The following is a 13,118-nucleotide window of genomic DNA, read 5'->3' on the forward strand; positions in this document are numbered from 1 at the left end:
ATACGCAGCAGCAGGCAATGGCAAACCACCTCTGTTAGTCTCTTGCCTTGAAAACTCTATGGGGGTTGCCATGTGTTGGCTCTGACTTGATGACACTTTCCACCATCACCTAATATGACCATGCGGAACACCCAAGCAGAGCATTATAATCTTTAAAATCATAGCGTAAAGGAAAAGGTGTACTTTTATTTATTATTATTTATTATCTATATCCCACCCTTCCCAAACAGGCTCAGGGTGGGTATCATCAAAGGTAAAACAATACTAAAACAGCTAACTAAACATCCAGGTGATAATACCAATACAATTCAAATGCTGATGGCGACTATTTTCTACTAGTAGTGATCCCTGGCTGACAAATAGAGACAGATGATGGACACAGTCTATCAAAGCTCCAATAGGACTCATGGATGAACCTTTTTTCTTTTCTTGGGGAAAAGTTAATGGAATTAATACTTTTGAAAGAGGCTGATAAACAATCATTAGCATGGAAAGCCATTCAGCTGTGAAGTTTAAACTGAGCTACAGAAAACTTTCTTAACAAAGTACAGTTTTGATCTTCATAGTTGATTTCAGGGCTTTTTTTGTTGAAAAAGCCCAGCAGGAACTCATTTGCATGTTAGGTCACACCCACTGATGTCACCATTGTTTTACATAGGCTTTTTTGTAGAAAAGGCCCAACACGACCTTATTTGCATATTAGGCCACACCCCCTGGTGCCAAGCCAGCCAGAACTGCGTTCCTGCGCGTTCCTGCACAAAAAAAGCCCTGCTTGATTTTAAGTTTTCTTTACAAGATTCAACCACTTACAATAGATGTTGGGAAATCATTAATGGCAAAATGTTTGTGGATGAACCTTAATGGATTAATGACTACAGAGTTTAGTACCAGGAGATTTGTGGCTCCGATCACCTGGTTAGTACAGCCAAATGGCTGCAACTAATTGATTATTCTATTTTTAAGCTTCGCAAGAATTAGTCTTCCAAGGAAAATGAATCATAGTCTCTCATGGCCATTCCAAATGACATCTCAAAAAGCCATTACTTGTTTTAATGAATATGTTGGCATATTTATTTCCTGGCACACTAGGAATATAATACAACTGAGCAATGCATTTTTTATGTTGACTATACAGTGGGATGTTTGTTGTGGAAAGCTATCATCACAGCAAGTATTTTTGTTAAAAATTAGATTTAGTATTGCAGTACATAATAGTTTAAAATGAAATCTGGACTATCAAGAAGATAGTTACCTCTGGCTTTATTTGACACAGTATTCCAGTGATTCTACTCTTATCATGCAGGTTGTTTTACTGTGGTGATCATGGGGAACAACAATGCCATGGTATTTGTACTATGACATTCTGCATGGTGGTGGTGGGTGGAAAGTGCTGTCACAGCTGATTTATATTGAGTCCATAGAGTTTTCAAGGCAAGAGACATTCAGAGGTTGTTTGGAGGAATCTCACCTGTTGCAATTTGATTATCAGTTCACACATTATATCTTTTGCGGATGAGAATTTCCTTCCCTGGACTTATTTTACAGATAAAAGGCAACTTGTGTCACATGCCCTTTTGATAATTTATTTCAATTTTATCTTGAACTTTCCTTTCTTTACTTGTTTACATATAATTCCATTGCAATGGGTTTCACTGCAGACATTTTTTATCATTTTAATCTTGCTGCACGCTGCTTTGGGAACTAAGAAAACAAACACTGTCTGTCAAATCCCAGAATTCCATAAAAATCAGTACGTGGAGAATTTGGAACAGCTTATGCATTCGAGGAAATATAATGTAAGGGAAAAAAGCCTAACCCAGAGAAATGCTATATTGATAGTTTAGTGCAATGGTTACTGCACAGCTATGGAAAAACCAAATTAAAAGGAAAGGAAAAACCAAAGTCTTGTGGACTGATTGCATTCTTTATGGACACTGGGTGAAGACACCACAGGAATTCGTGGCATTTGTGAAAAATTTAATTTTATCATGCTATACTCCAGTATTGTGATAAATCATCATCAATAGAACCAGTGCAACATTTATTGTATTTATTTAATAAAATACTTCTACCCTGCCTTTCCCATAAGGCAGCTTATAGATTCAAATTTAAATCATACAGAACACAATAAAATTCTACACACACAGAGGACCCCTAAAATTGCCAGCAGACTGCACCCCATTAAAAGTCCTAACAAATACAGTATTTGATATAGTTGGGCTTAGGGATGGGGAATGGAAAGTTACAATTCATGCATGTCTATGAATGGGAGATGTTGCTTGTAGGCTCTTCTTACTAGGTTGTTGTAATTAAATATTGCAAGCTACTTACAGAAAGAATTACATGCAAATATAACAAATAAAATATATTGATAAGCAGCTCTTCAAACGTTATATTGCCTTAAGGCATGCACTTAAAAATTGGGCAGGGAAAGATTGGGGAGAAGATTGCTTTTTCATTATAACTCTTAATGCTTTGAAAACCAGGGTGTTAGGTGTGAAACAGAAGCAATAACTGTACAAATTAGTTTTTGAGTGGATTTCAACTACCTAAAGAAAGACAGATCAAATAGAAATGTTTACTGTTTCTGCTGAAGATATACAATACTGCTAAGCAGTATTAGGCTTCTGAGTTACCCACAGAAGGGTGCTTTCAAAAGTTTTATCCTACTTTCCTCCAAAAAGTTTGAGTGTCCAGATAGGGTTGCCAAGTCCAATTCAAGAAATATCTGGGGACTTTGGAGGTGGAGCCAGGAGACATTGGGCTGGAGCCAGGAGCAAGGGTGTGACAAGCATAACTGAATTCCAAAGAGAGCTCTGGCCAACACATTTAAAGGGATCACAACCCTTTTTAAATGCCTTCCTTCCATAGGAAATAATGAATGATAGGGGCACCTTCTTTGGGGGCTTATAGAATTGGACCCCCTGGACAGGAGAAGAATTACATCAGGATGGCATACATTAGTATCTGCTCCTCCATTTTATGCTCACAAGAACTCTTGTGAGATTGGGCTGATCCAGTGAACTTCACAGCACTATACCATAATCTCATTACCATTACCATTACTGAAAGTCTCTCTAGTTTTTCACATTCTTATCGACTTTACCTCATGATTCTGGACAATCATTCAGTGTTTCTTAAAAATTTTAATGGTTAATCCATTTTACTATGTGAAGATAACCTGACCAGCAATCTTCTGAACAATTTACATGCAGTACCAGAGGCAGTTTGGTATTATACCAATTTCTTTTCTTTAAGTCCCCAATAATATGATTTTGATTTTTCTTGACTTCTGGAAGAAATTGACAAAAACCAATGCTGACAGCATGAATTTACTGGGAAAAGGCTTTAATCTCTGCTTGTCAGTTTGGGGCACAAGCCACAGGAAATGCACAAGTACATCACAGTGCTTTTTCTGGGTAATGGGTGTTTACAGAATAACTTCAAAGTGGATTGTGTCCTTAATATGGAATGTGTAGGATTTAGGTCTTTTTTGAATCATGCACCAAAACAGTTTTAACAGGATGGACCAGAAGACTATCTATTCTTTCCCATCAAAAATTAAATGTATACTACAGACAAAACATTATTTTTCCATTAGAAAGGCTACAATTGCCAATAGGCCAGGATTAAAATGTCCTGTCCCTTTAATATATATTTAATCTATGGAAACAGGCAGTTGAAAGTTTACATGACCTGGAGGTAAATAACATCAACTGGTAAATTAACATTACCTCCCCCTAGAGCCTCGTGGCGCAGAGTGGTAAAGCTACAGTACTGCAGTCGGAGCCCTCTGCTCATGACCTGAGTTATCTCACATAGGATGACAACCTTTAGAAGCCACTAGTTTTAGTTTTATAGCTCCATGGCTATAAACGAACTGAGTTTGATCCTGGCGGAAGCTGGGTTCAAGTAGCCGACTCAAGGTTGACTTAGCCTTCCATCCTTCCCAGGTTGGTAAAATGAGTACCCAGCTTGCTGGAGGGAAAGTGTAGATGACTGGGGAAGGCAATGGCAAACCACCCTGTAAAAAGTCTGCGGTGAAAACACTGTGAAAGCAACGTCACCCCAGAGTCAAAAATGACTGGTGCTTGCACAGGAGTCTACCTTTACCTTTTTTATGCCTCTATTAAATGGGAAGGGTATTTTCTCCAGGCCTTTTGGCAACCTAGGAAAGGTACATGATTACCTTTTCTAATAGACACTGCAATCTACTTTAATTTGATTTAGGCTGAAGTTCTCTGGACATTTGGGAATAGTTCTCATTGAACTCAGTAGGACTGAGAAATTCTACATAAGATCAAGGGTTGCTAATGTCCAGGTAATATAAACAAGCTGTAAACCATGTTGGATAAGAACATAACAGCTGCATTATGTATAAAAAATAAAATAAAAGATAGCAAACATAGCAAGTAAATTGACAGCAAATTATGTAAGATGCCATAATCAATCAATTACGGAATTTAAAGAATATCAGCATAAAGAGTAATGTGGGCTATTACTAAAATTCTAAATACAGTCAAAACCCTTGGGGAAGCTTGGAGGCTATTTAAAACTACAATCCTAGAAGCTCAGATAAAATATATACCACAAGTTAGGAAAGGCACAAACAGGTATAAGAAAAGGCCTGCATGGTTAACAAACAAAGTAATGGAAGCTGTAAAAGGTAAGAAGGACTCCTTTAAGCGGTGGAAAGCTAGTCCAAGTGAGATTAATAAAAGGGAACACAGGCTGTGGCAAATCAAATGCAAGACTGTGATCAGGCAGGCAAAAAGGGACTATGAGGAGCATATTCCAAAAACATGAAGACAACAATAAAAATTACTTCAAATATATTAGAAGCAGGAAACCAGCCAGGGAGGCAGAGGGGCCCTTGGATGACCAAGGGGTAAAAGGATTATTAAAGGAGGAAAGGGAAATGGCTGAGAAGCTGAATTCATTTTTTGCCTCAGTCTTCACTGTGGAAGATGAGAAGTGTTTGCCCGCTCCAGAGCCACTTATTTTGGAAGGGGTGTTGAAAGACCTGAGTCAAATTGAGGTGGCAAGAGAGGAGGTCCTACAACTAATTGATGAATTAAAAACTAATAAGTCACCAGGTCCGGATGGCATACATCCAAGAGTTCGGAAAGAACGCAAAGTTGAACTTGTGGATCTCCTGACAAAAATATGTAATCTTTCATTGAAATCTGCCTCTGTTCCTGAGGACTGTAAGGTAGCAAATGTCACCCCCATCTTTAAAAAGAGTTCCAGAGGAGATCCGGGAAATTACAGGCCAGTCAGTCTGATTTCAATACCGGGAAAGTTGGTAGAAAGCATTATCAAGGACAGAATGAGTAGGCACATTGATGAACACAAGTTATTGAGGAAGACTCAGCATGGGTTCTATAAGGGAAGATCTTGCCTCACTAACCTGTTACATTTCTTTGAGGGGATGAACAAACATGTAGACAAAGGAGACCCAATAGATGTTGTTTACCTTGACTTCCAGAAAGCTTTTGATAAAGTTCCTCATCAAAGGCTCCTTAGTAAGCTCAAGAGTCATGGAGTAAAAGGACAGGTCCTCTTGTGGATCAAAAACTGGCTAATTAATAGGAAGCAGAGAGTGAGTATAAATGGGCAGTCTTCACAGTGGAGGACAGTAAGCAGTGCGGTGCCACAGGGCTCAGTACTGGGTTCCATGCTCTTTAACTTGTTCATTAATGATCTGGAGTTGGGAGTAAGCAGTGAAGTGATAAAACTGATAAAAGGAAGTACTTCTTCACCCAAAGGGTGATTAACATGTGGAATTCACTGCTACAGGAGGTGGTGGCGGCTACAAGCATAGCCAGCTTCAAGAGGGGGTTAGATAAAAATATGGAGCAGAGGTCCATCAGTGGCTATTACCCACAGTGTGTGTGTGTGTGTGTATTTTGGCCACAGTGTGACACAGAGTTTTGGACTGGATGGGCCATTGGCCTGATCCAACATGGCTTCTCTTATGTTCTTATGGATGGGGGTGGCACTAGCTGGGACCAATGCCCTTTTGGTTCCTCCCCTCCCACAACCACAATTCTTGTACACCCACTGCTTTGCCATTTTTTCTCAGCAGTTGTGAGCAGACAGTCAATTTTTCTTCCAGCTGGATAGCAAAGCAAATAAAATGGTGTGAGGAGTGGGGATTGAAACTTCGATAATAAGTGCGTGAGAATGAGCATGCACAAAACAATAGTAAGACATAGATTTACATAAACAACAAACAAATACTTTTGGGGGGAAGTATTTATTTATAATCACTGGCCAGATGACTGATTTGATTGCTCTTTATTTAAAATATTGGTTTCCAAGTAGCATGAAGCAATAACAGGTCTGTGGGAGGAAAGTGTATTTATGCAATGCTGCTTATTGCAGTGTTTTAATATGTGGAAGCTGTACTTTTTAAATATACAGGACTATCCATGACCTTGGAGGACTGTTGATTTCACCTCCGTTGCAGGTACAAAAGCAGCCATGAGTCAGAAGGAAGCAACACTCCATCACCGGAGCTGCACATAGCTGCAAAGCTATTTGGCAGCTGCTTGTCTGGATGGCAGGGAGGTGAGGAGATCTGAAGCTCAGCTCATGAATGATAAAAAACAGCATATTTGTTTGCTGAACGTGTTTACAGTGAAGGCTGAAGCAGGCCCAGGGTGGTTAGAATGTTGGACTAGGATCTGGAAGACCCAGGTTCAAATCTCCACTCTGCCATGAAAGCTTGCTGGATGATCTTGGGCCAGGAAAACATTCTCAGTCTAACCTACCTCACCGTGCTGTGGTGAAGATAAAATGGAGGACACTGTAAGTCCCTTTGTGTCCTCACTGGGGAGAAAGACAGGGTATAAATGAAACAAATAATAATACATTTCATAACATCATGAAAGAGTTGGTTGCATTTGCTTATTTTCCTCTCTCCTTTCCTATTTCCCCCTTTTTGTATTATGGCTCTTATTTCAAATTAAACACCTTGAGCATTTTCACAAAAGGGGCATATACAAACGTACCAGATTCAGATTCAAATATGTTATTTCATTGACTCAAATGCCATAGCAAAAAGTACAATTCCAACACAGTAAATAAATAAATACATATATACCTAAATCATAAATAAACATCTAAAAGATTAAATTAATAACGTAAGTTTCAAAACCCACTAAGAACATACTGCAGATTTAATTTAAAATGGTACTTTTAGAATGGTAAGGTTAACTGTGTATTTTATAAAGAAAAAAAAATCATCTCCAAATACATGTCATTATTACATTAATTGTACCTCTCTGGGTCATTTGATATTTGTCTTTATATGCCAACAATAATATTAGTTTATTCTGATCTGACCTTCTATAAAGTGAAGATAAAATGAACCTAAAGAGGACTTCACATTCCAGACCATATCTAAGGCACTGGAGTATCCCACAAACCAGATCTTCAAACTGCCTATATTCTCAAGGAATCCCAAATGTACTGAAGAAACCCAGATCTTTTTTCTGGAGAACAACTTTATGCCTACAAATCCATAGCAGCAGTTGAATAATGCTGCTGGCATTATACCTTCATTATAGCTTTTTTAAAATATATAGTCCCTTTTAAATCCTGTTTAACTTAACTTATTGGGAGCACAAGGAATCTGGGTTCCTGGTCCTTACAGAGCCCCCAGGCTAAGAGCCACAGGTCAAGAGCCCTTTAGCTCTCGCCCTTCGGCTCACGCCAAAGGCTTGCGCCTCTGACAAGGCGCAGCTTAATAATGCAAAGAGGGTGGGGAACACAGCCACTCCTAATCAATCAGCAACAATCACCTTCAATCACCTTCAGCCCACTGAAACCAAACAGACAGCAGTTCCCCAGCAACCACAAACTCAGAATTTTCAGCAATCACACAGTCACACAAACTCAGAAATTCTCAGCAACTTTCCCAGCTGCTTATCCAAACCTCACCCTTATATCACTTATTCTCTGCTCTCTCTCAGAGCTTTTCTGCTCTCTCTCAGAGCTCTCTGAAATGTGCGAAAGGATACCCACTCATCAACTGAAGAAGAGGTCCCTTCTGAGGATGTATTCCCCTTATCCTCAGCACGGTGCAGTTCCCTCTCGACCCTCATGCTCTCTGGCAGCAACGAGGATGCCACATTGAGTGGGGCTCATCTAATATGTCCCCAAGAGTCTCCTTGTTTCTTCTGATCATTCCAAACACCAGATAAAATGACCTTAAAGCTTGACAAGTTTCCCCCACCCCAGCTGCTGCTGTCTGTTTTTATTTAAAGCTATTATTTGTATCACAGTGTTGGCTGGGGAGTGGTGGCAGAGCTGGGAAGGATTTTAAATTTGCCTGTCAACAGGCCTTAAACCTGCACCTTCCAATTTCTCATATAGCATTGCTTCTCACTGACTGTGAGGAAAACACTCAGGCGCACACACACACACATACAAAATGTTATGAGTATTATTACGAGTATTATGGCATACATTTTCTTGGACAAGAGCCCCTTTTGTCCATGAAGCGTTATCCTGAGTTGAAATATATATATTTTCATGTATGTGAACAAGGAAAAATCCTAAATGGTGGAATAAAAAAATCATGAAATTCAAGAAAATTTCAAGCCTGTGAAATTTCCATGCAAATGTGCATAGTGAGCATTCACAATGCCAGTCATTGAAAACACACACACACAATCTTGCTATGCTAATTTAACACCTGCAGTGAAAGAAAGACCAGATCCTGAATGAATACTAAATAAATAAATCCTGTCTGTTTATTTATATAAACAAAACTTTTATCTTTGGACCAAAGCTTCGGAGGCAGTTTACAATCTAAAATTGGAGGAGAAATAAACAGTTAAAAAAAAAAACCTCTCAGACCATTGGTTGCTTTTTTTTCAGAAGGTGATGGTATGAATTCCCTGGGGTGTTTCTCTTGTCTAAGGGAAGTTTCTCCATGGAAGTTAGTACGTCTCAGCTGGTTTCTCTCTGATTCTAGTTCAGCACCCTGAAACATCCTTTTGAAGGTTTTTGTTTTGTTTTAAATAATGGCAACTGAGCAGCATCATGGCTGAGAAATTAAAAGGATCTTCTGATGTTTCCTGAATTCGACCACTTTTGATTTCAGATTTGTGTCCATTTATGATTCTCAATAGAATCATAACTGTTAGTACTCCATAAGCCAACCATCTCTCCTAAACTGAGAGAACAACCAAAGAAAAGACTTCATTGCCTTCTTTCTAAAACTTCTGTGACCATCCTCAAAGATAATGTTTGTGGAAACTGCACAGTCTCTATGGACTGTACCTTTTGTATATTTATTTTTCTTGAGCGATGGCTTCCATTCTTGTTGCAATGACATGGAGGGGAATATATAATACTGATTTGGGTTATGTCTGTCTTGTTAGGGCCATGGGATTAGATTTCTAATCTTCCATTCCTCACATGCTTTCAGACCATCTGATTAAATAATTGTGCTGATGAATCGTTGGGAAGCAGACGCTGTTATCTACTGAGTTAATGTGTATAATACCAACACTTCCATTTAAGTACCTTTTTGAGGCACTGAAAGGATTTACAGTTAATATACTATTATGTGTTAAAGCTTTCTTTTAAATTCTGTATTAAATAATACATCAGCACCCAAGTAGCCTTAAACATATGTGCCCTCAGCTCTCACACTTACAGAGTAAAACAGTAGGTGATATTACAGTTGTTTTAGGGCTGCAACGACCAGGGGTTTTTTTTGAGCAGGAATGCACAGCAGTTCTGGCAGGCCTGGTGTCAGGGGATGTGGCCTAATATGCAAATGAATTCCTGCTGGGGTTTTTCTACCAAAAAAAAGCCCTGGTAATGACCTGCTACCTGGAAGCCAATTTCCCCATTCGGCCAGCTGAAAATGCAACTCTGATGCCTCTACAACAGCTTCTGGCGGTGGCCAAGCTGTTTGCCATGTGCACCTTACTCCACAGCATCACCATGTGGCAGCACTTTCCACCTCTCCTTGGGAGGCATTGTGGGGGGGTCCCTGGACCATGGTACAGGATCCCACAGAGAGGACATATGGTGGAGTGTCGGCTCTACAGTTGGGGTGACCACACTGCCTCTTGGATTGGTGCTTGCATATGGGGGAAACACTCAGGAGTACTTTGCTTGTCTGTGGGCGGCTGCTCCTTGGGATTCTTGCAGAAGAGCTGGTGTATCTGTTGGAGCCAAAAGCTGGAAGAGGTCAGCCACAAAGCATGGACTTTTCTCTTCTTGTGATATGTTTCCACCAAGTGTTTATCCAGTGGTGCTAAGTACCCCGCCTGTGTTTTACCCGCCACTGAGGTGCATGTGCACTCATTCCCAATCCACACAGTAGGGAGCTATCTGACAACATTTCATGTTGCACACCCTACCTCTGGAGTTGTGGAACTATTTGTAGGGGAGGGGGAAGCAGAAGGGTGTTGCCAGTGCAGGGGAGAGTGCTGATTACATGCACACTTATGGTGCATTCGCACTACACTAAATAATGTGTTTTACACCCAGATTTTTGTTATTCTTACACAGTAAAAATCTGGATGTAAAACACATTATTTAGAGTAGTGTTAACGCACCATTAGTCAGTATCTTGAGTTGTTTGGGTTTCCATGAATGTGGCCACAGCTCTGTGGGTATGTGTGAATTTAGAGTTTCCATGGTTGCCAATTGGCTATGCTGCCATTGTTGCTGCTGCAACTTTGCACCCATTCTGGGGGTGTGTTCCCATGCTGTAAATACTTGGGGAACTAATTGGTGCCATGCTTGCCAGATGCCCATATTTACACCAGCACAGGGGTTTGCACCATCATTCCACTTATATGATGCTGAGGTGCAATTGCACCAGTGGAACAACACAGCACCACTCATGCCCTGCATTGGTATAAATGGCCAAGTCGGCATAATTCCAAATTATGCCAGTGCAGGGGTCAGTCAGCTCCCTGTGCCAATTCTGCTCCCTCCCCCCTCCCCCAGATTGCACTATAAGCACCTTTGATCAGGCATGCCATTGTCAGGTGAGGATTGACAAGGAGCCATTCTTCACCATGGTGAAGGGTTCTTTCTTTCTTGAGTTCTAAAGCAATTTCCAAAATGCATTCCTCAGAATAAAGCACTTCAAGTCCAGTCAAGTGCCTCTTTCATCTTTTCTGCTTTTCCTTACCTAAAGGCAAAATAGGATTGGATTCTCTCCTACACACCATATTTTAACTTAACTGTTAGTCCAGTTCACTCAGCCTCTGAAGAAATTAAATTTAACAATGCTTGTAGTTTTCTCTTACCAATTATACTACATGAACAGCAGGGCAAAAGATAAAGTCGGTGGGCCCTACATTCATACTGTCTAATTTCTCTGTGTAAAATACTGATCATTTTCAAGGCAAGAAGATGTTGTGGATGCCCTGAAAGGAGAATTCATTTTAAATGCCATTCCAAGAGGGGAAATGCTGTCCTTCTTTTCTCTTCACTCCCTCGATTGTCATATTTGGGGATCTGCTAGTACTGGTTTAAAAGCAGATGGCATAAAAGCCTAGAATATGTGTTTTGGAAATGTATTACATTACAGAGAATCAAGTCACTGTCTGATAAAGGTGACGTAATTGTTTTGAGCAGAAAGATGGAGTGGTGCTGCTTGCTGCCCCTAGTCCATGACAATTTTCACTAATTACAAGCTAGAGTATTAGGCTTCTGTGTGGAAGAGAAAGAACCCTTGATTTTGTTTAATAGCTGATTTCATTGCACTGAGCCTGATGGTGATATATACAACTTTCAATCAAACTGGTCTCTAAGACTGATCCTGAAGGATATTACATGTTCCCTTAATATGCTCTCAGATCCACTAAAACCAACAACAAATGTGCTTCATTGATTAATGGGAACAATGCAAGTTAGTGGCTAGAAACTTCACCAACAGCAGTGACTAATTTCAGCAGGGAAAAAGATAATAGGTATGAGTCAGGTCTATCTGGAAGCTCTCTGCCTTAACTGGAAAGCCTGTCCACAATTGCACACATGCACCAAGACCCACTCTCCATATTGTATCACATGTTCTTGGGTTGAAAAACTGCCCAGGGAGCAGTGGCAGAAATCAAGCCTGGGACAGGGGACCAAGTCAACCTATTTGTTGGCTGCCTTCATAGGAAGAGGGCATATGGTCAAAACTACGAGATTATGTGGCATTTGTGGGAGGAAGGGTGATGGGCCTGACCTGAATGTCCCAGGATAGCCTAACCTTGTCAGTTCTCAGAAGCCAAGCAGGGTCAGTCCTGGTTAGTTCTTGGATAGGAGTCCACCGAGGAAATCCAGAGTTGCTGTGCAGAAACTGGCAACAGCAAACCACCTCTGTTTGTCTCTTGCCTTGAAAACCCTGCGGACTGTCCCCATAACTCAACAGCAACTTGATGGCACTTCCCATTTCCATGACGAGAGTAAATTTCTGAGGGGTCCATGAAATGTATGGGAATGTTTAATGATTTTAGGAACACCCAGCAATCCCACCTATATTAAGCAGCCTACATTAAGTTGTACTCTAGGACTAATATCATTGTCCTGACTTCTGCTGCTCTGTAGAGCACAGTGTTAATCACAGAAATTATGTGATGTGATCTCTTCTGGCTAGAACTCTTAGCCTTCAGAAAAGGGCAGGCTTACCTCATTTTTAACTAGTCTGTCAACTATCCCTTTCACAGTTTGAGCTACAGCAATGAGCAGGTAATTGTGTGTGTGTGAGCGTGTGTGTGTTTTAAAGATAGAAGGTAAAGGTAGTCCCCTGTGCAAGCACTGAGTCATTACCAACCTATGGAATGATGTCACATCATTACGTTTTCATGGCAGACTTTTCATGGGGTGGTTTGCCATTGCCTTCCCCAGTCATTTACCTACCAGCAAGCTAAGTACTCATTTTACTGACCTTGGAAGGATGGTAAGCTGAATCAACCACATAACAAAAAGCTTCACTGGATGATTTCTGACTGTCTTAAAGACACAGATGCAAGCCTGACTAATTTTCTTAATGTCCAGTTGGTAACTGTAGGGAGAAAGAGCGCAAAACTTTAGATGTGTAGTTAAGTAACCTGGAAATATTCAAAGTCCAGCCGGAGACTCAAATCTTT

Source organism: Heteronotia binoei, chromosome 3, assembly GCF_032191835.1.
Source record: "Heteronotia binoei isolate CCM8104 ecotype False Entrance Well chromosome 3, APGP_CSIRO_Hbin_v1, whole genome shotgun sequence".
Taxonomy (NCBI): domain Eukaryota; kingdom Metazoa; phylum Chordata; class Lepidosauria; order Squamata; family Gekkonidae; genus Heteronotia; species Heteronotia binoei.